Here is a 25,780-nt window from a genome sequence, read left to right as displayed (position 1 = left end):
GTGTGCCCCGCACGCGCGCACGCGGCCCTGGCCACCTCCTGCTTGCCGCTTCGCCCTGGCCCTCCCTGGTGCAGCCACGCACCCCCCTGGACCCCTCTCACTCTCTCCCCGAGCTTCTCTCCCTCCTCTGCTCTCTCTCCCTCTCATGCCCAAGTGCAGCCGTCGCCGCCGCTCGTCGTTGCCGCGACCACCGGCCCTCCCTCGCTTCCCCGACTGGTCCACGAGCTCCGCGACGTCGTCCTCGACCCCCTCACCGAGCCACGCCCCGCCGGACGCCCTCGAACGCCGACCACGCCGTCTTCTTCAACCTCGGTCCGTCGAGATCGACCTTGCTGCCCTGCTCAGCACCGACCTCCCCCGAGACCGCTTCGACGACCGTCGCAACCGCCGTGAGCTTCTACGCCACCTTCCCCTCTTCTTGCTTTGTTTGCGCCCTCTAACCGCCTCCTCCACCGGAGCCGAGACGCTCCGTCGCAAGAGCTCATCGCCGGTGTTGCTCCGGCGAACATTTGGTCGCGCCAATGTGCAAAACACGCCCGCCGCACCGCGTAGTGCCTTGCTCGCGCTTTAGTTCGCGCGTTTGCCCGCTGCAGCCGCGCCCCCGTGCACAGCCGAGCTCCGGCAGCCGCCCGAGTGCTCGACATCGTCGACTCCAGGCTCCCCACAACCTGCTGCTACCTCTTCTGGATGCGCGGGAGCACGGGCTCCCTTCTGGTGCCCTCAGCGCGCCCAACTGCTGCCCCTAGCGCCACTCCAGCGAGCCGCCGCCGCTCTGGTTGCTCGCCGTTGGCTAAATGCCGGTGGCTTGACCACTATGACCGTTGGTGGTTTAGCCCCGGTTGACCAGGGGATTTGACCTCCCCTGGGTCTATGACATGCGGGCCCCGCCCGGCTAATTAATCTAGTTTAGGTTTAAACTTAATTAGTTTAACCTAGGTTAGTGCTAATTAAACTAGGCTAGTTTAGTTAGCCACTGACACGCGGGACCCACTGGTCAGGTTTGACCTGGACCGTCCCCGTTGACTGCTGACATCACCCTGACGCAATGCTGATGCGATAAATCATTTACTGGATTTATTCTTATACAGGAAATTCCAGAAAATGTTATAAACTTCAAAAATTCATAGAAATTAATCTGTAGCTCCAAATGCAAAGATTTATATATGAAATTTGATCAGAAAAATCCAATCTTTCCATCTGTAATGGTTTAATGCATGTCAGAACACGCTAACCTTGCTGTTCAAGTGAAACAAGTTAATGCACCTTTATGACTTCATAAAATGGGTTTGCATTTGAATCTTTGGTTCAAATGGACTCATTTCAATCTGTTCTAGCTTGCATTAGTCCAAAACACATTCATATTGCCATGTCATAGCATGCATCATATTGTTGCATATCGTCATGTGTTTATTGTGTTCCGAAGTGTCTTTCGTGGTAGGTTCTGCCTCCGAGGATACCCACGAATATCCGACTGAAGGGCAGTATCCTACTACCACTCCATCAGGCAAGCAAAACCCCCTTGTTCATTCTGATACAACCCCACTCTCTCGCTCCTGCTCTCTTTTAGTGCATTAGGACAACAACGATTCAATTGTTACATGCTGCGGTAGTTGAACCCCTTTTCATCTGCATGACCTGTCATTGCCACAGTAAATAGATGAAACCCACTAGCATGAGTAGGAGTTGTTTGAGCCCTGACGTGCCTACTCATTCATGCTTGTTTGTCATGCCTGCTACTGCTTAGAGTTGAGTCAGGTTTGATTCATCGGAGATGAATTGGAATGGTGATGAACATGTCCTACTGTGTGTGTGCTAAGTGTGTGAACACGATTTGCTAAAGGTAGCGGTGAGAGGCCATGTAGGAGTACATGGTGGGTTGTCTCATTGAAACCGTCCTCAGGAACTGAGTTCTGTGTTTGTGATCCATGAACAGCTACTACCACACATTGGGATCCTTAATTGACTCTCTCGGCTTCTTAACCACCCTTGTCCTCTGTCCAGGAGTTGCAAGTAGTTTCTGGTGTTTGTAGTATGCTGGAGGCCGTGCGCAGCGCTCACCCGCGGGGTGTGCTGTGATGCGGTAGGCACGTGGCACGGTGTACCGGGCGCCCGTTTGGTGTTTCGGGAACTCTGCTCACATCGTTCGGGGCCGTATGTGGAAACTTCGGCCGGACTCCCTGCGGATGGAACCTGAATAGGCGATAAACCTGGACTAGAGACTTGAGTGTTTAGGTAGGCTGTGGCCGACACCCTCGCCAGGCTTCCGCTTGAAGGTTGCCGAGATACATGACGTGTACATGGCGGTAAGTGGCGAGAGCGTGTGTGAAGAGGTACACCCCTGCAGGGTTAACATCATCTATTCGAATAGCCGTGTCCGCGGTAAAGGACTTTTGGGTTGCCTATAACAGTTCATAGATAACTTGAAGTGGATACTCTAAAACTCTCAAGATAAGCGTGAGTGCTATGGATGGCGTTCTCGTAGGTAGACGGGAGCGGATCCATAGTGGTGTACTGATATGGTGAATATGTGGACTCGTGTGCGCCACCTCAAGAATTACCAGCAGTCGTAGTTCAGGATAGCCATCGAGTCAAAGCTGGCTTGCTGCAGTCAAACTCCACCACCCCCTTTGTTGATACTGATGCATATGTAGCTAGTTCTGATGTAAGTCTTGCTGGGTACATTTGTACTCACGTTTGCCTATTTTATGTTTTGCAGAGAGACGTCAGTCTCGCTAGTAGTTCCGTGTGGACTTCCACGTTTAGCTTGATACCTCAGCTATGATCTTGTGCCCTCGGCAGGATCTGGTAGATAGTCAGGCTTCTCAGCCTTTTTTCATTTGTAGATGTCTGTACTCAGACATGTTAAGCTTCTGCATGTGCTTTGACTTGTATGCTCTGAATGTTGGGTCATGAGACCCATGTTTGTAATATCTCGCTCCTCGGAGCCTGATGAATAAATACTTTGAGTCGTAGAGTTTTGTTGTGATGCCATGTTGTATTTACACATATCGAGCATTGTGTGTATGATTGAAATGCTTGGTATGTGTGGGATCCGACAACCTAGTTGTTTATCCTTGGTAGCCTCTCTTATGGGGAAATGTAGTCTTGTGCTTCCATGAGCCATAGTAGTCCGCTACAGCCCGGTTCACCGGAGTCCTGCTAGCCCAGCACTACTGCTCCGGAACACTTGACTGGCCGGCATGTGATTCACTTCGTTCCTGTGTCTGTCCCTTCGGGGAAATGTCACGCGGTGACATCCGGAGTCCTGCCTAGCCTGCTACAGCCCGGTTCACCGGAGTCCTGTTAGCCCAGTGCTACAGCCCGGATTCGCACGCTGCTGACCGACATGCTCGATGTTGATTCATGTATGCCTGTCCCCGTAAGTTAGTGCCACTTTGGGTTCACGACTAGTCATGTCGGCCCGGGTTCTCTGTCATATGGATGCTAGCGACACTATCATATACGTGAGCCAAAAGGCGCAAACGGTCCCGGGCCATGGTAAGGCGACACCCGTGGGAATACCGTGCGTGAGGCCGCAAAGTGATATGAGGTGTTACCGGCTAGATCGATGTGACTTGGAATCGGGGTCCTGACAGCTTTGGTATCAGAGCCTGACTGCCTGTAGGATTACCAAGCCAAACTTGTCGAAGTTGAGTCTAGAAATGCTTTAGTTATATAAGGGAATTGATTGTGGAAGGGAACGTAAGGCTCTTTTTACTCCTTTACCTTATGCCTTCTGATCTGAGTCATCCTCTTCTCTTCTACGGGGATTAAGAACTAGGATTCTCGTCTATCTATCAAGGTCACGTGTTACTAATCCGTAGACTTATAGGATTGTTGGTTTCAAGCCCCAGTTTAGTTCCTACTACTTCCGTGTGTTGTTAGTTGATCTCAGAACCTTGATATTGTGATTCTGGGTGGTTATGCCACCATTTTTGCTAGATGTCTCAAATCTTCTCGAGCATTTACAGCCGTTATGCTGTCCGAGTCATCCCAGGTTTCTAAATAGTCTGATGCATTTGCAAATCCCTTCTTTCCGTTCCCGATGTCCCTTTGGGCCAGTTCAACCACACTAACCGGTGAGTTGAGGTACTCTATTGCCTCGACATATATGTTGGAGCTATTATTATGACCCTAGGTGTCCTAGGGAGTCACCTAGTAATCTAGCAATGCTTTGTATTCCCAGTGTGATGATTCTGGCCATTATTCTCGAAAGCATCCCGTGATGCCATTTAGTTAGTAGGCATTATATTTCTGGGTTCTTGAACCCAAGACTCACTCTACTTAATTCGTGTAGATAGTGTTGTTCGTTCCTTTAGGATATTAGTAACCTTGCGACAGTCCTCGAGGTCCGTGGTATTTCCTTCTTCCAAATACCATGAACCATTAAGGCAGAAGTTCTTTGAACCAAAATATCACAATCAGAGTACTCTTGAGGAGTTCTCCATTCATAATTGTGATTCTGCCAGTTCTACCTTTCTGCATGGGTTATCTGGAAGAAACCTATTGAACTTGGTTCGACATATTAATCTATGCATCCACAACTCAGAAAGATATATGTCCTCTTGAGTTGTCCCTCTTCATTTGTATTCCGACCATCGTCTATCAATTGATAGTCAGGAGTAATTGTGCATCCGTGTTATCGATGCTTATTATTCTTCTGGTCCGTTAAGCCATTCTATTTCAGAATGACTAGGAGAAACAAACTCCAGTACCTCATCCATATCCAGGATTGGGTCAAAGTAGTTGTGTTCTGTAGATCAAATGCCAATCCAGCTTTTTCTCTATTCTACCCTGGAGTATTACCCCCTTTATGTCAGGATTATCATGAGAATTGCACCATCTCTTATGAATTCTTGACACAGTGATACTTCTCGCCATCATTGCTTCATTCCTCGGTTCCGTGTTATTGTAACCAGAATGCCAACAAGTGAACTGTGATGCATGAAATCAATACTCCTAGCAAGTCCATTGCTTGGTAGTTATTGGACAATATTCTCATCCTTAGCGTGTTGGTTATTGAATCACCATCCTAGGACTGATCGTGCTACCTAGTCCATTTTTGTTGGTGCACTCTTCGATCGATGAGTTAGGATTTTGTCAAACCTTTGCTCTTTTGATCACATCGTCTTGCCTTGAAAAGCAAGATTGTTCTCGAGCTTAGTAACATATCGGTGGTTCGTGATTTTCCGAATATCTTCTCGGAAGTGTTACCAGGTTGTCACCTGACCGCTATGTTGAGTTCGTGATCAAGTTGGTTTTCCTCTAAACCATCCCTTCTCCAAGAATCTGTGTTGGATACCCCTGAGCTAGTTAGTTAAGCTAAACAAAAACTTGGAGAGTTGGAAGATAAAAATCTTTGCCGAATTTGGTTCTTTCTGAAGGGATATCTTTGTGTGTGTGTGTGTATTGAAGAAAGATGATATCTTCATTGATTGATCCTCGTGATCAGTTGTCAGTGCTATTATCTTATCCAATTTATGGTTTGAGTGTGGGCTATCGTCAAGTCAAATCAGAACCAACGATGTTCGTAATGTTGTCTTACTCGTGGTTGATCTCTCGAGCATACACCATTACATCTTTTGGTCTGACCAATACTATCACCGTGTTCACATGATGGTGGAAGTCCAGTGATATGGAAATTCCGATGAGTTGCTGTTGAGCCCATCAGCAGCATTTTATCTCCCCCATGATTCACGTTGAACATCAACCTAGTGTTGGAAACTTTGTAAGCAATGCCTTCGTGTTCCGTTCCTGAAGCTTATGCTTGGATGGAAGAAGTGACTTCCTCGAATTCATGTGCATTTGGTGCAAGTTGCCGCCATGAGTTCGAGAAAGATTGTTTTTGTTTCCTCTGGTACCATCCCAAGTCAGTTATGCATGTGCGAATGTATTCTATGGTTTGGTAGATTAATTACCTCCACTCCATATGTATTCCCTAGCACACCGAGCCACTGATTGATTTGTTCAAGGAAAAGAAGCTCCTTCCTAAGAACCGGGGCTTATACAAGGACTTCGATATCCTCGATGATGGTTCCCCACCTGAACTCGGTAGTGTTTCATTATAAGACTACTACGTGGTCGTGCTTGTTTTGGACAGCGTGTTCATAGGTTTGTAGCAGAGCCGACTCATGTTTTGGAGCTTGCTATCGTAGTTCATTTCCCGAGAATCTCGCAACATCATCTCGTTGGTTTGTGTTGCAAACTTTCTTTTCAGACGTGCCGAGTCTGAAGTATCCTATTACCAACCAGATCTGAATCTCAGGCAGATATGATGGTTGGAAAATCCCCAACATTTGCACTTTGTTCCCAGCTTGCACCCCGTCGTGCCAATTTCCATGGGTTGTCCTTCTCAGCAGTTGCTGTCCAGGATCATCTTCAACATGGACTTACCATGGGTCCCATCCATTTGCGGTGATAAGAGAAAATCATCCATTGCGTTGTCTTCAACAAGGTAGTCCACATCATCCATTCCAGTATGAGTATGCTATCCCTTCGAACTCTTTCAACCGATCGATTGTGTTTTGTCTTAGGCTGGTATAGAGAGTTTCAATGATCCATGCATCGAAAGTAATTCTTTTGCCACTTGAGGGGATAATTCTACGAGTCACCTCCCCCAAGGTGCCCCGTTGTGGAATCATGGCAGTTAACTCCTCGCTACGTCATGATCGAGCGTGGATTTGTTGCCTACCTAGTGGACCTTCGTCATCTGTTACACCCCATCCCCCCGAATGTATGTTTCGTGTCTCAGCTCGGGAGATGTTTTATATCTCACCCCAAGAGTTGATCTTGAGTTGCCCCATCTTCGAGAAGATCGATTCCTGTAGAGTTCCTGTCCGTCGTCATCATGTTGGATGAAGATCTCGAAAGGAAGGACGCCAAGATAGATCTGAAGCAATGGATCATGAAGATCATGTCAGCTTGTATCCCCTCTGTCTTCTTACCTCACCTCTTGAATCTCGGGACGAGATTCTTGTTTAGTGGGGGTCAATTGTCACATCCCTAGTTCTAGTAATGCCTAGTGCTAGCATCTGGTCTTGCATCATGTTTACTTTTCACAGAAAGTTGAAATGGGGATGACAGAACCCCCAACACCCCCTGAAAACAACTAGGGTTTACTAAAATCTTTTTCAATGAACCTGAAATGCCCTTCTAAAATATTCATCATTTTTGTCCTGGGTTAGAACCTCTGACAAAATTGGTTCACAATTTTCTAGGTCATCTTAAGGTCACTGGATTAAATCATATGCTATTTGCATTTGGGCATTTAAATGCTACTAATTATTTTAAATGTCCAAATAATCCTAAACTTAAATGTTCCATGTTGTTTATATCCTAAACAGTGGGCATAAGCAGTTTGGTGATTTTTGAAAGTGCCTAGGTTAAGAAATGCCACAAACTTCCAGAAATAAAACAAAACAGAAATAAAAGGGAAAGGACTTACCTGGCCAAACTTACCTGGCGCCCACCAACCGGCCCATTACTGCAGCTGGCCAGCCCAGCCCACCACGGGCTCCTCCCTATCGTCTTCCACCTCCTGCTAGTAGGCAGGAGGGCGTGTGCCCCGCACGCACGCACGCGGCCCCGGCCACCTCCTGCTTGCCGCTTCGCCTTGGCCCTCCCTCGTGCAGCCACGTACCCCCTGGACCCCTCTCACTCTCTCCCCGAGCTTCTCTCCCTCCTCTGCTCTCTCTCCCTCTCATGCCCGAGGGCAGCCGTCGCCGCCGCTCGTCGTTGCCGCGACCACCAACCCTCCCTCGCTTCCCCGACTGGTCCATGAGCTCCGCGACGTCGTCCTCGACCCCCTCACAGAGCCACGCCCCGCCAGACGCCCTCGAACGCCGACCACGCTGTCTTCTTCAACCTCTGTCCGCCGAGATCGACCTCGCCGCCCTGCTCAGCTCCGACCTCCCCCGAGACCACTTCGACGGCCGTCGCAACCGCCGTGAGCTTCTACGCCGCCTCCCCCTCTTCTTGCTTTGTTTGCACCCTCTAACCGCCTCCTCCACCGGAACCGAGACGCTCCGCCGCAAGAGCTCGTCGCGGACGTTGCTCCGGCGACCATTTGGTCGCGCTAATGCGCCAAACACGCCCGCCGCACCGCGTAGTGCCTTGCCCGCGCTTTAGTTCGCGCGTTTGCCCGCTGCAGCCGCGCCCCCGTGCACCGCCGAGCTCCGGCCGCCGCCCAAGTGCTCGCCGTTGTCGACTCCGGGCTTCCCACAACCTGCTACTGCCTCTTCTAGATGCGCGGGAGCACGGGCTCCCTGCTGGTGCCCTCAGCGCGCCCAACTGCTGCCCCTAGCGCCACTCCGGCGAGCCGCCGCCGCTCTGGTTGGTCGCTGTCGGCTAAATGCCGGCGGGTTGACCGCCGGTGGTTTAGCCCCGATTGACCAGGGGATTTGACCTCCCCTGGGTCTATGACATGCGGGCCCCGCCTGGCTAATTAATCTAGTTTAGGTTTAAACTTAATTAGTTTAACCTTTGTTTGTGCTGATTAAACTAGGCTAGTTTAGTTAGCCACTGACACGCGGGACCCACTGGTCAGGTTTGACCTGGACCGTCCCCGTTGACTGCTGACGTCACCCTGACGCAATGCTGATGCGATAAATCATTTACTGGATTTATTCTTATACAGGAAATTCCAGAAAATGTTATAAACTTCAAAAATTCATAGAAATTAATCTGTAGCTCCAAATGCAAAGATTTATGTATGAAATTTGATCAGAAAAATCCAATCTTTCCATCTGTAATGGTTTCATGCATGTCAGAACACGCTAACCTTGCTGTTCAAGTGAAACAAGTTAATGCACCTTTATGACTTCATAAAATGGGTTTGCATTTGAATCTTTGGTTCAAATGGACTCATTTCAATCTTTTCTAGCTTGCATTAGCCCAAAACACATTCATATTGCCATGTCATAGCATGCATCATATTGTTGCATATCGTCATGTGTTGATTGTGTTCCGATGTGTCTTTCGTGGTAGGTTCTGCCTCCGAGGATACCCACGAATATCCGACTAAAGGGCAGTATCCTACTACCACTCCATCAGGCAAGCAAAACCCCCTTGTTCATTTTGATACAACCCCAGTCTCTCGCTCCTGCTCTCTTTTACTGCATTAGGACAACGACGATTCAACTGTTACATGCTGCGGTAGTTGAACCCCTTTTCCTGTGCATGACCTATCATTGCCACAGTAAATAGACGAAACCCACTAGCATGAGTAGGAGTTGTTTGAGCCCTGACGTGCCTACTCATTCATGCTTGTTTGTCATGCCTGCTACTGCCTAGAGTTGAGTCAGGTTTGATTCATCGGAGATGAATTGGAATGGTGATGAACATGCCCTACTGTGTGTGAGCTAAGTGTGTGAACACGATTTGCTAAAGGTAGCGGTGAGAGGCCATGTAGGAGTACATGGTGGGTTGTCTCATTGAAACCGTCCTCAGGAACTGAGTTCTGTGTTTGTGATCCATGAATAGCTACTACCACACATTGGGATCCTTAATTGACTCTCTCGGCTTCTTAACCACCCTTGTCCTCTGTCCAGGAGTTGCAAGTAGTTTCTGGTGTTTGTAGTATGCTGGAGGCCGTGCGCAGCACTGACCCGCGGGGTGTGCTGTGATGCGGTAGGCACGTGGCACGGTGTACCGGGCGCCCGTTTGGTGTTTCGGGAACCCTGCTCACATCGTTCGGGGCCGTATGTGGAAACTTCGGCCGGACTCCCTGCGGATGGAACCTGAATAGGCGATAAACCTGGACTAGAGACTTGAGTGTTTAGGTAGGCTGTGGCCGACACCCTCGCCAGGCTTCCGCTTGAAGGTTGCCGAGATACATGACGTGTACATGGCGGTAAGTGGCGAGAGCGTGTGTGAAGAGGTACACCCCTGCAGGATTAACATCATCTATTCGAATAGCCGTGTCCGCGGTAAAGGACTTCTGGGTTGCCTATAACAGTTCATAGATAACTTGAAGTGGATACTCTAAAACTCGCAAGATAAGCGTGAGTGCTATGGATGGCGTTCTCGTAGGTAGACGGGAGCGGATCCATAGTGGTGTATTGATATGGTGAATATGTGGACTCGTGTGCGCCACCTCAAGAGTTACCAGCAGTCGTAGTTCAGGATAGCCACCGAGTCAAAGCTGGCTGGCTGCAGTCAAACTCCACCACCCCCTTTGTTGATACTTATGCATATGTAGCTAGTTCTGATGTAAGTCTTGCTGGGTACATTTGTACTCATGTTTGCCTATTTTATGTTTTGCAGAGAGACGTCAGTCTCGCTAGTAGTTCCGTGTGGACTTCCACGTTTAGCTTGATACCTCAGCTATGATCTTGTGCCCTCGGCAGGATCTGGTAGATAGTCAGGCTTCTCAGCCTTTTTCATTTGTAGATGTCTGTACTCAGACATGTTAAGCTTCTGCATGTGCTTTGACTTGTATGCTCTGAATGTTGGGTTATGAGACCCATGTTTGTAATATCTCGCTCCTCGGAGCCTGATGAATAAATACTTTGAGTCATAGAGTTTTGTTGTGATGCCATGTTGTATTTACACATATCGAGCATGTGTATGATTGAAATGCTTGGTATGTGTGGGATCCGACAACCTAGTTGTTTATCCTTGGTAGCCTCTCTTATGGGGAAATGTAGTCTTGGGCTTCCATGAGCCATAGTAGTCCGCTACAGCCCGGTTCACCGGAGTCCTGCTAGCCCAGCACTACTGCTCCCGAACACTTGACTGGCCGGCATGTGATTCACTTCGTTCCTGTATCTGTCCCTTCGGGGAAATGTCATGCGGTGACATCCGGAGTCCTGCCTAGCCTGCTACAGCCCGGTTCACCGGAGTCCTGTTAGCCCAGTGCTACAGCCCGGATTCGCACGCTGCTGACCGACATGCTCGATGTTGATTCATGTATGCCTGTCCCCATAAGTTAGTTCCACTTTGGGTTCACGACTAGTCATGCCGGACCGGGTTCTTTGTCATATGGATGCTAGCGACACTATCATACACGTGAGCCAAAAGGCGCAAACGGTCCCGGGCCATGGTAAGGCGACACCCGTGGGAATAGCGTGCGTGAGGCCGCAAAGTGATATAAGGTGTTACCGGCTAGATCGATGTGACTTGGAATCGGGGTCCTAACACTGGCACTGGGCCTTCGGTTAATAGGTTAGTCCCAAAAATAATATAAATGAGCATATTAAAGCCCATTAAACATCCAAAACAGATAATATAATAGCATGGAACAATAGAAAATTATATATACGTTGGAGACGTATCAGCGCTCGGGACACAGATTAGGGTGCTGCGCGGAGAGCTCGACCGGCGACGAGAGCTCCTCCTCGAGCGACGGCGACGAGGAGGGGGCCAGTGGGGAGGACGGCGTGGATGGGTCTGACTAGACGTCGGACGCCCCATCCCTAGGCGACGCCGACAGTAGCACCATCTGCACCAGGCCTTCTCCCCGGCAAGATGATCTGCCGGGGCGGAGTAGTTCTTGGCGGCGGCTCCTCGAGATAGCTCCTTGAACTTCTCGGGGCCGTTACTTCTGGCGGCTGGTGCTGGAAGGCCGGAGAAGACGAAGAAGGCGGGCGGCGGGCCGTCAAGTCGGAGTACGATGGCATCGGCGCCTTCGTCTCGTATTGCCGGCCCGCTGCCTCATCTTTCAGCTTCTTCCCCGGCACCATCATCACAAACCCTCTCTTGGGCAGCCGCCGGGACGCTCCCTTGGTGTCTTCTACTACTCGTTGTCGGTGTCAAAACCGGTGGATCTTGGGTAGGGGGTCCCGAACTGTGCGTCTAAGGTCGATGGTTGCAGGAGACAGGGGACACGATGTTTACCCAGGTTCGGGCCCTCTCTATGGAGGTAATACCCTACTTCCTGCTTGATTGATCTTGATGAATATGAGTGTTACAAGAGTTGATATACCACGAGATCGTATTGGCTAAACCCTAGAAGCCTAGCCTGTTATGACTATGGTAATGAGTATCTCCTTTCTGGACTACACCCTCCGGTTTATATAGACACCCGGGGGATCTAGGGTTACATAGAGTCGGTTACATAAGAAGGAATCTTCATAGTTGGTCGCCAAGCTTGCCTTCCACGCAAGGGAGAGTCCAATCTGGACACAGGTACAGTCTTCGGTCTTCATGTCTTCACAGCCCACCAGTCCGGACAATGAATAACAGGCCGGACGCCCGAGGACCCCTTAGTCCAGGACTCCCTCAGTAGCCCCTGAACCTGGCTTCCATGACGGCACGCAGATTGTCTTCGGCATTGCAAGGCGGGTTCCCCTTTCCGAACTCCAAGATAGTCTTCAGATGTAATGATTGCATCCGGGCTTGTATACACGACTGTAGAGGATATAATATTTCACGAGTCCAATCCACTGACAACTTTTTGGTAATATGACATCATGCCAGCTCGGCCATTATTTTCGAGCCGTTAGCTAGCCCGCCATCCCACATCTTGAGACGTGGTTTTATTGGCATGTCTTATCCAAGCGGAGATCATGTGTCCCTTTTTTAAGGGATTCTTATTAACCCGGACGTGGGTAACCCAACCGTCGCTTGGGTACAACTCCTTGGGAACAGGCAGGTTTTGAGGCCCAGGAGGAGACGTTAGATATTCGCGACCTTTATATAGGGGTACAGACCCGTCTTTTTCTTTCACGCTTGCTTCTTCCTCAACCCCTGCTCCCCCGAGTTCCAACACTCAGATTTCAATCGCCACAAGCTCCAATCATGTCCAGATCCAGCCGTCAAGGCCGGTGGATGGCTTCTTCTGTCACGGAGGGAGATATTGCAAAGCTTCGGGCGGCGAGGTATCTGACCGCAGAAATCCTTCATCGGCTTCCTGCCGAGGGGCAGGTTATTCCCACCCCCAGATCCGACGGGAGGGTCGTGTTCGTGTCCCACTTCCTCCGTGGGTTAGGGTTTGCACTTAACCCCTTCGTTCGAGGGCTCATGTTCTATTATGGGCTAGATTTCCACGATCTGGCCCCGGAGTCTATTCTTCTGATCTCGGCGTTTATCGTCATGTGTGAAGCCTTCCTCCGAACTCCTCCTCACTTCGGCTTGTGGCTCAAGACCTTCGATGTGAAGCCGCAAGTGATAGAGGGGGAACAGGCAGAGTGTGGTGGTGCCATAGTGAGCAAGCTTGCTAGCGTTGTTTGGCTGGAGGGATCCTTTGGCAAATCTTCCGATTTATGGCAGCAGGGGTGGTTCTATATCACCGAGCCCCGTGGCTCCAAGTGGGCAGCTGCACCCACATTTCGATCCAGCTCCCCAATTCAGCTTGCATCATGGATTAATAAGGGGTTGGACTGGGGATCAACGGACGAGCTGCGGACTTTGCAAAGTCGCATCCGAAGCCTCATTGAGAGGGATATCGATATCGTCAACGTTGTTCAAGTGATGCTAGTCCGCCGGACCCTGCCGTGCCAGCGACAGCCTCTCCGCATGTGGGAGGTCAATCCAGAAGGGCCGCAGACTCTTCAGCATTTCTTCGGCACTACGCATGAAGGAATGTGATGATTATTTTTCGGGAAACGAAAGCAATGGCCGGACACCACCGAAGACATCGGCTTAGACTGCAACCATGCGGACACCTCGGTAAGTACCCGTTCGCCGAACACCTCATAATCAGACACTCAGTGGCAAGACACTGACCGAATCATCCTTTTTCAGGGCTGGATAAAGAAAGTGGAACAGATCAGGTGTCCGGCTCCCCTTCCCGAAGACTCGGCTAATCCTTTGTTAACAAGGATGCTGGCCTCGGCACCATACCAGGTGCTGGCAAGGGAGGGTAAAGAGGAGAGTGAGAAGACCCGAGATGACCTTTGTTCCGGAGGCAAGTCGGATGCAGAGTCCGGAGAAATCGACCTTTCCTCGCCTAAAGATAGAGGCGAAAGAGGACCCAGTATCCCTTCTCCAAGCAGGAGGAAAAGGGCCGCCTCCGAAGGTCGGGAGGGGCGATCTCCAAAGAGGGGCAAGACGCCACCGTCGAGCGGCTTGGGTTTGGAAAGCAACGCCGTTGAATAGCTCCAACATGGGGACAAGCCCTCGACCAAACCGTAAGTGAATCCGGGGTACTTTGATAGCGTCCCGCTCCTTTGTCGTTACCGAAGATATATGTAACGTGTTCGTGCATTTTTACAGGTCGGCACAGAGTTTTTCTGGGCAATCCTCTTCTTTGGGAAGTCTCCTCCCAGAGATGATGGAGAGTGAGACGCCTCCCCCAACCTCCTCGCCTAATAAGGCGGATAACTTTGAAGTGTCATCGCGAGCTATGCAGGGGATAAAAGAGGCAGTACCCGAAGGTGGATCTCCGGCCGTCCGAGATTCTGGGGCTGATAATAAAGGCCCCGGAATGTCTGGCTCGCAGCCGACGGTGATTCTGGAGAAGGGTGAACGGATTCCTTCAAAGGATGGTTGTGCTCCTAGAGCGGCGTCCGGAGACCCGGAAGCTCCGAATATGTTGCGAGACATGTTGCGAAAAGCATCTGTCTCGGGGGAACAACGTACCTTGATGGGTACAGTGGTTGAGAAGATTTTGTCCGCGAAGAGCAGATTGAATGAAGCATTCATGAGCCTGCTAAAAGGCTTCGAGGTTTGTGATATAATGTTTTCAGCTATGTTTTATTTGCAAAGATGCACCTGTGTATAGGTAGTAGCCCCTGAGACTCAGGTCGGCTTCCACTGGGAAGCGAACGGAGGATCGAAAAGAATTACTCAAGGACTAATCTGGTGAACCTGAACACAAGCTGCTTCCCCCTTGTCCACTTCCCAGACTATGGATATTGCCGAGCTGCAGCGGAAGCTGGATGTAGCAGGGGACGATCTTGCGTTAATCAATATGCATCTTGACGAGTCGCAAGGTATGTATTCCGGGCAATACCCGTACATTTGTGTGATATAAGCATGATGCTAAAATTTATATGCTGGCATATCCATGGCTGCAAATGGTGCTGCCGCCATTGAAGTTCTTCGAGTGGAGCTGGCCCAGGCCAAGGAGCAGGCCCGGTGTAGCAATGTGGCTGCCGAAAAGGCATCGACTGAGTTAAAAGCCGAACAAGCTGCACGGTGCCAAGTCGAGGAGAAGATATCCACGATGGCGCTCTAACTGAATAATGCTACTGGCCGCTGTGAATTTCTGGAGAAGGAGAATAAAGCCAAAATGGTTGAACTGGAAAAGGCCTTACAAGAGGCGAGAGAAGCGCGGTCGGAATCCAGAGCAGCCCGTGAGGAGATTCGGCAAGCTGGGGAGATTGTGGCTGGTAAACCCTTTCTGCTACAGACTAAGTTTGGTGATCCGAACTATGCTCAGCTTGACCGAGTGTGGAGTTCTCTGGATGAGTTTTTAGACTTGCCGAAGAGTTCTTCCGATGCGGTGCAGTATTATCAAGCGCGAGAGGGGTACGCAATGGAGAAGCTTTTCTGGTCACAGTTTGGCGTATCAAAGCGCCCTCTTTTGCTGAATGAACAGATGACCCAATGGGCCGAGCTTCATAGGATATCCGGCGCTGCCATGAAGAACGTCATAATCCGGTTGTGGCCAACCGAGCCTGTTCCGAATAGCTACTTCGGTTTGGTGCAAAGGCTTGTTGATGCGGTGCCGTGTATCGACGCTATGAAGCGGTCGACGTGCATTGAGGGTGCACGGATGGCTCTTGCCCGAGTCAAGACACTCTGGGGGAAGATGAAGGCCATCGATGTTGCGGCGAAGAGTCCACCCAAGGGCAAGGAACGTCCTGAACTGGAGCATTATTTTGAAGACGTCCTAGAGGCTGCCCGCTTGATAGAGGGTCAGTGCTCGAAAGACATAATGTTCGAGTGAGGTGTATGATAATTCTAAACGACAATTTTATAGTTAATCTATTTTTATGTTTTAATCGAAAGCTTGTATTCCTCCTGCACGGCCGTTTTAATATAATCTGAAAGTTTTCCAGTCGTCGGCTTCGGCCCCCTTGTAGGAAGTACGGGGGTGTTCGGAAAAGCATTTAATCACTCTTTATCCAACGTCTTGGTCCATGAAGGAGGTGATAATGCGGCGAACCAGGCAATCAGACTATAGGGCGTTAACACTTTCACTTAGCCATAGGAGTTTTATGGTGGGGCTACGACATAGCCCCTGGTATGTATGCGGCGCATTATAATATAGTGCCTTACCTATTTGATCTGAAAAAGATCCCTCGTGTGACACGGAGAATCGCTAAAGATTCCAATAAGTCGTCAAGTGGTTGACCAGCTCTCGCCGCATCCTGACAGTCAGTTTTCGGCTTTCCCTACTGAGGTACTTGACCAGATGAACCGGAAGCACAATCGCAGTAGTTCTCCCTTTACTACCCTAGCCGATGGAGCGGAATGTAGGGTAGCAAGCACAGGAGCCGGGCAACCCAACTATTGACCCAAGACAATGATTCGGAGCTGATGCATATAAGGCCAAACTTGCGACGCCGAAATACGTTATAGAGTTGTTCGGACTTTTGCTGGCAGCTCATTTGTTCCCATACCGAGCCCGTGGCGGGTTATGCCGAGGTATATCTGTGAAACAACCATGGGAGCCATACTCATTGGCGAAACAACATGGATGATTAATTCGGATACTGTTTACTGGGACCTGAGCAATATGCCAATGATTACTTTATATATACAAAGACCACAACCCTGGCTATTTGACATGCTCGGGGTCGGAGGCGGAGGAAAAGGCATAGTATAGGCTCGAAATAAAGAGCGCGGTCTACAAAAAGTTATTTTGGACCTCCTGTCGCACGTCTGCGCCGCCTGTCCTCGGCGAGGGGAATCCTTGATGGAAGTAGCCCCTTAGGTGAGTGTACGGATCCGAACTCCGATAGAGTCAGTTTTAGATGTTTGCCCTGTTCGTCACCTGTTTTTAAGAGATAGTGAAGGTATAAAAAGAAAATAGATAAAAAGTATTACGGGAATGCTTGTAGGATTGTCCGTAGTGTGCTTCCGCCAATGCCCATGGTATCTTGAGTGCGTAGTGATGTATGCGTGGTACACATTTTGCAGGTGTACTAGGTGGGCGGCGGAAGCCGGACTGCTATTTCCGCTCTGGGAGTAGTCAATCCTCTGGTGGAAATTGTTTCTGGCCCCCGGTATTTTGTTGGTGAACCTCTCCGTCGTCCTTGTCGCCTGGCGGCTTCCTCCCCTTGTGTTCGGCGTTGATCTTGCCGGCCTACTTGAAGACCCAGCAGTTTCTATTGGTATGATTAGCTGGTTTATCGGGGTGTCCATGAATCTGGCAGGGTCGGTCCAATATCATGTCTAGGTTGGCTGGTTCATCTCGGTTCGCCTTAAATGGCTTCTTCCGTTGACCGGACTTGGGGTTGTTGAATCCGGCGTTGACCACTGTGTCGCATGATCTTTCATTATCATTGCGACTGTTGTGTTTGCTTCGTCGTGGCTTGCCGTTGCCGTCTCGGATTTCGGAAGTGCCCGGTTCGCTGGCGCTGTTGCTTCTTCGAGCGAGCCAGCTGTCTTCTCCCACGCAAAAGCGGGTCATTAGAGCGGTAAGGGCTGTCATGGATTTAGGTCCTTCTTGACCGAGGTGGCGTGCAAGCCATTCGTCACGGACGCTGTGTCTGAAGGCTGCCAGGGCTTTCGCGTCCGGACAGTCGACGATTAGGTTCTTTTTGACTAAGAACCGAGTCCAGAGCTTCCAGGCTGACTCTCCGGGCTGCTGGACAATGTGACTTAGGTCATCGGCGTCCAGTGGCCGGACATATGTTCCTTGGAAGTTGTCGAGGAAGGCTTCCTCCAAGTCTTCCCAGCTGCCTATGGAATTTTCAGGCAGGCTGTTCAACCAGTGCTGAGCTGACCCTTTTAACTTTAGTGGGAGGTATTTAATGGCGTGGAGGTCGTCTCCACGGGCCATATGGATATGGAGGATAAAATCTTCTATCCATACCGCGGGATCAGTTGTTTCGTCATATGATTCAATATTGACGGGTTTGCATCCTTCGGGGAATTCATGATCCATTACTTCACCAGTGAAGCAAAAAGGGTGTGCGGCGCCTCTATGTAGGGCCACACTGCGATGTAACTCCGAAGGAGTCCATTTGCGGTTTTCGGCTCGGGCGTGGCTAGGATTGTCACGTCCAAATAGGTGGCCGTCGTCGTGTGTCGAGGCGTGCCCTCACGATCCGTAGATCGATCTTGCGTGTCTTGCTCTACTGTCCAGGTCCCGTCGAAGGTCGTCTGTACAACCATGAGTTGTGTTATTCCTGCCTTTACGGCGAGGTGGGGCGTTCTGGTGTTTGGCTTGAGTTGCCTCTTTATTCGGACAGAGTTGTCGATGGCCTGCCGCATTGTGTGATGATGGTACGGGCTCCAACGCCTTGTCATCGAATTGACGTAGGAATCTATGCTTCGGGTAGCTTTTGGCTGGGCCACTAAGGCCGTATTCTTCGGCGGCCAGGACTTCGGTCCATCTATTGTTGAGTAGGTCTTGGTCAGCTTGAAGCTGCAGCTGCTTCTTTTTCAGGCTCCTTGCAGTGGCTATTAGCCTGCGCTTGAAGCGCTCCTGCTCGAGGGGCTCTTCGGGCACGATGAAGCCTTCGTCGCCGAGGCTTACCTCATCTTCGGAGAGCGGAAGGTAGTTGTCGTCCTCCGAATTGTTGCTGGGCAGGGCCTATTCATCAGGGCTGACTTGCCCGTTTTCTTGTTCCTCCTGTTCGGATCTTGCTCCAACAGGGTCTTCATTGTTTTTGGCATCGTCTGGAGTACTATTTTTTCCGGTGCCATCATTGCTGCGATGTGACTTGGAGCAGTGTTTAGGGCGCTGGTACTTAGACTGTGTCTCAGGAGGTTTATTCACAACTTGATCTTCTTTGTCATCATCGCTAGCTTTTTTAGGTGTATCAACCATGTACACGTCGTACGAAGAGGTGGTCGTCCCACGTCTCGTGAGTGGAAGGTCTTGGCCTTGCTCCTTGTCGGCATCGTTGTCTATACCGTTGATGTCTTCGGAGCCATAATCAAGCATGTCGGTTAAGTCCTCGACAATGGCTATGAAGTGGGTGGCGGGTGGGAAGCGAAATTCTCCATTATCTGCCTCTAGCTCGAACCGGACATAGTTCGGTTGTGAGTTCCCCTCCAAGGACAAGTTTTTTAATGAATTTAGAATGTCGCCCAAGGGCGAGTGTTGGAAGATATCTGCGGCGCTGAACTCGAAGACCGATAGCCTATCCAGCTCTGCGTCCGCACGCGTGCATGGTTCGGAACTTATAGCTGGAGACGAGTCCGAAATTCCATTGACGCAGACATTGCTAGGTGCTGAGTCCGTGTGCGGCTCCAACGCCGCGGATTCTGCGGTTTCGGATGGCGCAATCTGCTCTGGATCTAAGGCCGTAGCAGTTACAGGAACCATCTCCTCGGTATGGTCCGATGACAGATTTAAGTCGTGTTCATCGGAGCGAGAGGGAGCGATCGCCGTGGTCTCAAATCCGTTGAAGATCAAGTACCCACGGATATCCACGACGTAGTTCAAGCTTCCAAATCTGACCTGGTGGCCAGGGGCGTAGCTATCGATCTACTCCAGATGGCCAAGCGAGTTGGCCCGCAGTACAAAGCCGCCGAATACGAAAATCTGTCCAGGGAGGAAGGTTTCTCCTTGGACAGCGTCACTATGGACGATTGAAGGGGCCATCGAACCTTCCATCGACGGCACAGCGGAACTCTCAATGAAAGCACCAATGTCGGTGTCAAAACCGGCGGATCTCGGGTAGGGGGTCCCGAACTATGCGTCTAAGGTCGATGGTTGCAGGAGACGGGCGACACGATGTTTACCCAGGTTCGGGCCCTCTCTATGGAGGTAATACCCTACTTCCTGCTTGATTGATCTTGATGAATATGAGTGTTACAAGAGTTGATCTACCACAAGATCATTTTGGCCTAACCCTAGAAGCCTAGCCAATTATGACTATGGTAATGATATCTCCTTTCCGGACTACACCCTCCGGTTTATATAGACACTGGGGGGGGTCTAGGGTTACATAGAGTCGGTTACATAAGAAGGAATCTTCATAGTTGGTCGCCAAGCTTGCCTTCCACGCAAGGGAGAGTCCGATCTGGACATGGGTACAGTCTTCGGCCTTCATGTCTTTACAGCCCACCAGTCCGGCCCATGGATAACAGGCCGGACGCCCGAGGACCCCTTAGTCCAGGACTCCCTCACTCGTACCTCGCCTACGCACTCCTTTTGCCCTCCTGCTATCTCGATCCACTTCCTGAGGAGAGGGACAAGAAAGGGATTGCAGGCATCTTATCTCTTTTTAGATTTTAAGCCTGCAGGCACTTGTTGAATTTAGACTTTGTAACCCCCTGCTCATGTTTACATTCCATATGAATTATACTTTTTTGATCAACGTATTAATGAAAAAGGGTGTTTGGCGGGTTCTTTTGTGTGTGGCCGAGGCCCACACTAAGGAGCGAGTCTTGTTACTTTAAGTAAACAACGTCGCCCGGCAACAAACCTTGCCGTCCTCCCGCCTTATACCACGATTATACGCACGCCCTTGGCGGGAGTAAGGGTAAAGTAGGATCGGGCCCTTCGTTTTGTTTCCCTTCCACTGCAACTACAACCAAATTCCAGCCTAAAAGGGGTTTCGGGCGTAGGAAAGAGGGAGCACGGTGGCATAGGAGTGAACGAAGTTTTGTACGTTCAAGTTTCATACGGAAGCGCATAGCGGGGGAGAAAAATGTGTCTGGATCTGCAGCCCCCGGCAACCTTGGCTTGCCGGGGTCGGGGGTGTCGGTCCGTCTTCTCTTCCCCAGACGGTTCTGCAGAAGCTCCTGCGCAGCCTGCTAACCAAAAAGGACTGGAAGAGACAGAAAGACCCACACTCGACCTCTATGCTAGGGGTTAGTTGCTGCTAAGCACTATCAACCCTACCAGAGAGGGAGACTCAACCTTGCATGCATGCTAATTCTAGGGCGCCAGCGCTTCGTTTATTTATCTGTTGCTCAGGGTCTGCGCCTGACTTTGTACAAAGGGTTACATGCCTTGCCGGCAAGGCTGGTACAAAAAGTGGTCTGCCGGGAGGCCCGGTAACCGCGCCTTACGGGTAAAACTTGCGAAGATGTTCGATGTTCCAGGAGTTGCTCACTCGAATTCCATCTTCGGTCTCCAGGCGGACTGCACCGGGCCTGATGACTTGTATTACCCGATAAGGGCCTTCCCACTTGGGTGTCAACTTGTTAGAATTCTTGGCGGATTGAACTCGCCGAAGAACAAGGTCGCCTTCCTCAAGGCTTCGGGCATGAACCTTGCGGCTATGGTAGCGGCGCAAGGCTTGCTGGTAGCGAGCATTTCACACAGCAACCCGAAGATGATCTTCCTCAAGGAGCATCGCATCATCTTGGCGCAACTGCTCTTGCTCAAGCTCATCATAAGCGAGCACTCGAGGTGACCCGTATATGAGTTTCGTGGGGAGAACTGCTTCTGCCCCGTATACCAGGGCAAAGGGTGTCTGGCCAGTGGCTCAATTTGGCGTCGTTCTGATTGACCAAAGAACCGTTGGCAACTGCTCTTGCTCAAGCTCATCATAAGCGAGCACTCGAGGTGACCCGTATATGAGTTTCGTGGGGAGAACTGCTTCTGCCCCGTATACCAGGGCAAAGGGTGTCTGGCCAGTGGCTCGATTTGGTGTCGTTCTGATTGACCAAAGAACCATTGGCAACTCATCAACCCAGCGCTTTTCGCACTTGTGTAGCTTGTCAAAAGTCCTGGTCTTGAGGCCTCGCAACACCTCAGTGTTTGCCCTTTCGCCCTGGCTGTTGCTTCTGGGATGAGCGACAGAAGCAAAACAAACCTTGTTGCCGAGGTCTTGGATATACTGCATGAAGGTGCGGCTTGTGAACTACGTGTCGTTGTCGGTGATGACTTTGTTCGGCGCAGCGAAACGTCAGACTAGCCCCTTGAAGAACTTGATGGCTGATTGTGCTGTCACCTTTCTCACCGGTTCTACTTCCAGCCACTTTGTGAACTTATCGATCATGTCGTACAAGTACTCAAAGCCCCCGACAGCACGGGGAAAGGGGCCCAGTATGTCGAGCCCCCAGACGAAAAATGGCCAGGAAAGAGGGATTGTCTGAAGAGCTTGGGCTGGTCGATGAAGCTTCTTTAAATGGAACTGGCATGCTTCACACTTGGTTACTAGGGCAGTTGCATCCTGGAGAGCGGTGGGCCAGAAGAAACCTTGCCGGAACGCTTTGCCGGCAAGGGCTCTTGACCCTATGTGGGAGCCACACATGCCTCCATGTATCTCTGCCAACAGCCTCAGTCCGTCCTCCCGAGGAATGCACTTCAATGTCACGTCATTTGGTCTCCTTCTGTATAGGGCATCATCCACAAACTGGTACATGCTTGACCGACGGGCTATTTTCTCTGCCTCTTCCTGTTCCTCAGGGAGCTCCCCTGTTTTGAGGAAATGGACAGTGTGTTGTGCCCATGCCGAAGCCTGAGGCTCGATGGCAAGGACTAAAGGCTCGTCTCCGACCGTAATGGCAGCTGCCTCTATGGTCAGGACTTGCGGTCCTGCCGGAGGTTGCTGCTCTCCAGCAAGCTTGGTGCACCCGGCAATGTCCTTGCCGGCGGCTCCTAGGAGCTCAGCGGGAAAGTACTTGCCGGGGCCTTCCTTCCTTCGCTTGTTCTGCCCTGCTGACGGCTCAATGGATGGCTGAGTTAATTGAAGCACAAAGGTACCCGGTTCCACAGGCAACTTGAGGGCAGCGTGTTTCGACAGGTCGTCTCCATTGTTGTTCTCTGCTCGGGGAACATGCACTACAAAAAAAAAGACACATCCGTGACATTTTGGGCCGAACAAATTTTTTTTATGTCATACATATGACACTTCTATGACGATAATTGTGACAAAACCCGGTATCATCATAGATGTGGTGGGCTCCTACTTCTATGACAAAAAATCATGACAGAAAATGGGCTTTTCGTCCTGGGTGGGCCGGAAACGCAGCTGCATGACATTCTTTGGGCCGTCCATGACGGAAAAAACCGTGGTAGAAGCGAGGGCCAGGAAAATTTCGGGGAGTTCCCGGTTACGGTGGGAGGTCGGGGGCCGAGCGATGCGCGTTTCTCTCATACACGTACGCGCGTGTGTGCGAGGCGTTGGCTCTAACTGAACCCGAGCGAGGCGTTGGGCTCTAACTGAACCCGAGCGATTGCACTGTAGGCTACGCGTTACTGAACCCGAGCGATCGATCGATGGTTGTTAACTGAACCCGATCGAGCGATTCCTTCGCTACTGCTGCTAACTGAAGCCGATCGATGCTGCCTCTGGGATGAACAGTGAGCGTTGCGGGGGGATTTGGATGAACAGTGAGCGGTGGCGTTGCCTCTGGATGAACAGGACCCCGTGGTGTGGTGGAGGGCTGGATGAACAATACACGGTGGAGGGGTGCCCATGGAGGGGTGGTTGAACAGGACCCCGTGGTGTGGAGGGCTGGATGAACAGTAGACGATGGAGGGGTGCTCGTGGAGGGGTGGTTGAACAGGACCCCGTGGTGTGGAGGGCTGGATGAACAGTAGACGGTGGAGGGGTGCCCGTGGAGGGGTGGTTGAACAATAGCCGGTGGAGTAGCGCGCGGTGGAGGCTGGATGAACAGGAGCCCGTGGAGGCTGGAGGAGGTCGACGGTGGAGATGAACAGTATCCCGTGGAGTCCCGTTTTGCGGTACGCCACACCCCTCCCGATGAACATGACCCCCGTTTCGACCGTAGGAGGTCCGTTTCGTCCGTTTTGCGGCACGCCACACCCCTCCCGATCAATAGGACCCCCGTTTCGACCGTAGGAGGTCCGTTTCGTCCGTTTCGCGGTACGCCACACCCCTCCCAATCAACAGGACCCCCGTTTCGACCGTAGGAGGTCTGTTTCCTCCGTTTTGCGGTACGCCACACCCCTCCCGATCAACAGGACCCCGTTCCGAACGTAGGAGGTCCGTTTCCTCCGTTGTGCGGTATGCCAGGCCTCGTTTCCATCGCCTGTTCCATCCAAGCCCTCCCGATGAACACGACCACGCATTCCATTCCAACCCAGCCGGTTGGCTCCCACGCGTTCCGTTGCCTCCCGATGAACATGACGCATTCCGTTGCCTCCCCATGAACACGACGCATTCTGTTGCCTCCCCATGAACACGACGACGACGATGTTTCTCCGTTCTGACCTAGCCATGTCAACGAGCCCTCGTCGTACGTATGCGCGAGTAGGCGTTCGAGACCCCGCCCGTATGTACACATACGTGGCCATATTTTCTTTCTTGCACCCTGGCCACTGTACGTACATGTACATGCTACGTGCGCGCCTCTACTACGACACGTGCGCGCCTCTACATCCACCAGTATATATGTACGTACACGTTCGCGACCAGAATGACAACGCTACGTACGCTTCGACCAGGTGGGTCCCGACTGTCAGGCACTTCCTTGCGTGCGAAGATGTAGCTGGTGGGTCCCAGCTGTCAGGGGGGCGAATCATTTTTTTGCCCGGACACACTTCCTTGCGTGCGAAGGTGTAGCTGGTGGGTCCCAGCAGTCAGGGGGGAAACGTTTTTTTGCGAAATACGGTGGCCCGTCCGGTGGGTCCCCGCTGTTAGGTGGAGGAATAATTATTTTGCTCGTAATAAGGAGGCACTTCCTTGCTGCGGCCGTGGACCCAGCTGTCGGCGTCTCCACGCACAGTACTCTTCCGATGGAAGTCGGTCGTTGACCATATTGACCACGCCGCGCCGAGAGCACCACGGCGGTGGACGACGGCGAGGCCTAGGAAGGGCACGGCACGGAGGCAGGGAAGACTCGGCAGTTGTTTCCCACGCGGAGGGGAGTACGACTGTACGAGGGTTTACTGGTTCGTCTGCCGTCGCCGGAGAATAACAGCATGTGTGGGTGAGTAGAGGGATGGCTAGGCCAGCGATGGGAGTACGGTGGGGCGGTGAGGCCTGCGCGGCAGCACAGCCGGCCGCGGGGAGGAGGGAGCAGGCAGTCCCGTCGGCGCTTGTTTGAGCGGCTGGAGCAGGAAGAGTAGAGATTGAAGAAGCACGACGGCCGTTGGATGGACATCCAACAGTCAGTGCTTGTGCTTCAACCTTTTTTTAGGAAAGCCTCAAATCTATGGAAAACAGCATACAGCCCATCTGCCATTATTTCTAATAATTTACAGCCCATTTGCTAATTCTTAAGGGTTTTTTTGGAGCCCATATTCTTTTTGTTAGCATTACAGCCCATATTGTGGCCACGGTTAAAAAATTATACGAAATTTTGCATATTTCTGTGTGGTCCGAACTGTTTTTAATGCCGAAATTTCGACTCACATTCAAACTGATTTTAAAAATAAATGTATATCAATAAAAAATCCAACAAATTCTCCATGCATAAAAATTAGGGGCTATTCCATCTGTGCCCCCAATTCCTTAGTTGTGCTCAGTTTTCCCCACGCTTCAAACTTTTGCTCACTTTTCCCCACTCCCTTAGCTGAAACTCTCACAAATGTTCATAACAGACGTTTACCGTCTTGGCCGTTAACTGACTTGTGGGGCCACGTTGGACTCTGTTGACTGTGATTGTGGCTTCGCTGGTTGGGCCGTGTTTGTGTTCATAGGACGGGCCCGTTAGTTTGTTGGTAATAAATTAAAAAAGCCTGCTATCGATGGATGCAGCCTGCTATGCATGCCCGGCTTTGGCATCGATGTAGCCTGCTATGCATGCGAACACCGCCACGCACGCATCTAGTGACCTAGACCTAAACGCATGC

The sequence above is a fragment of the Triticum aestivum genome, chromosome 3D (assembly GCF_018294505.1).
Source record: "Triticum aestivum cultivar Chinese Spring chromosome 3D, IWGSC CS RefSeq v2.1, whole genome shotgun sequence".
NCBI classification, from domain to species: Eukaryota; Viridiplantae; Streptophyta; class Magnoliopsida; order Poales; family Poaceae; genus Triticum; species Triticum aestivum.
The sequence above is the reverse complement of the archived record's forward strand: the minus strand, read 5'-3'. Positions refer to the sequence as shown.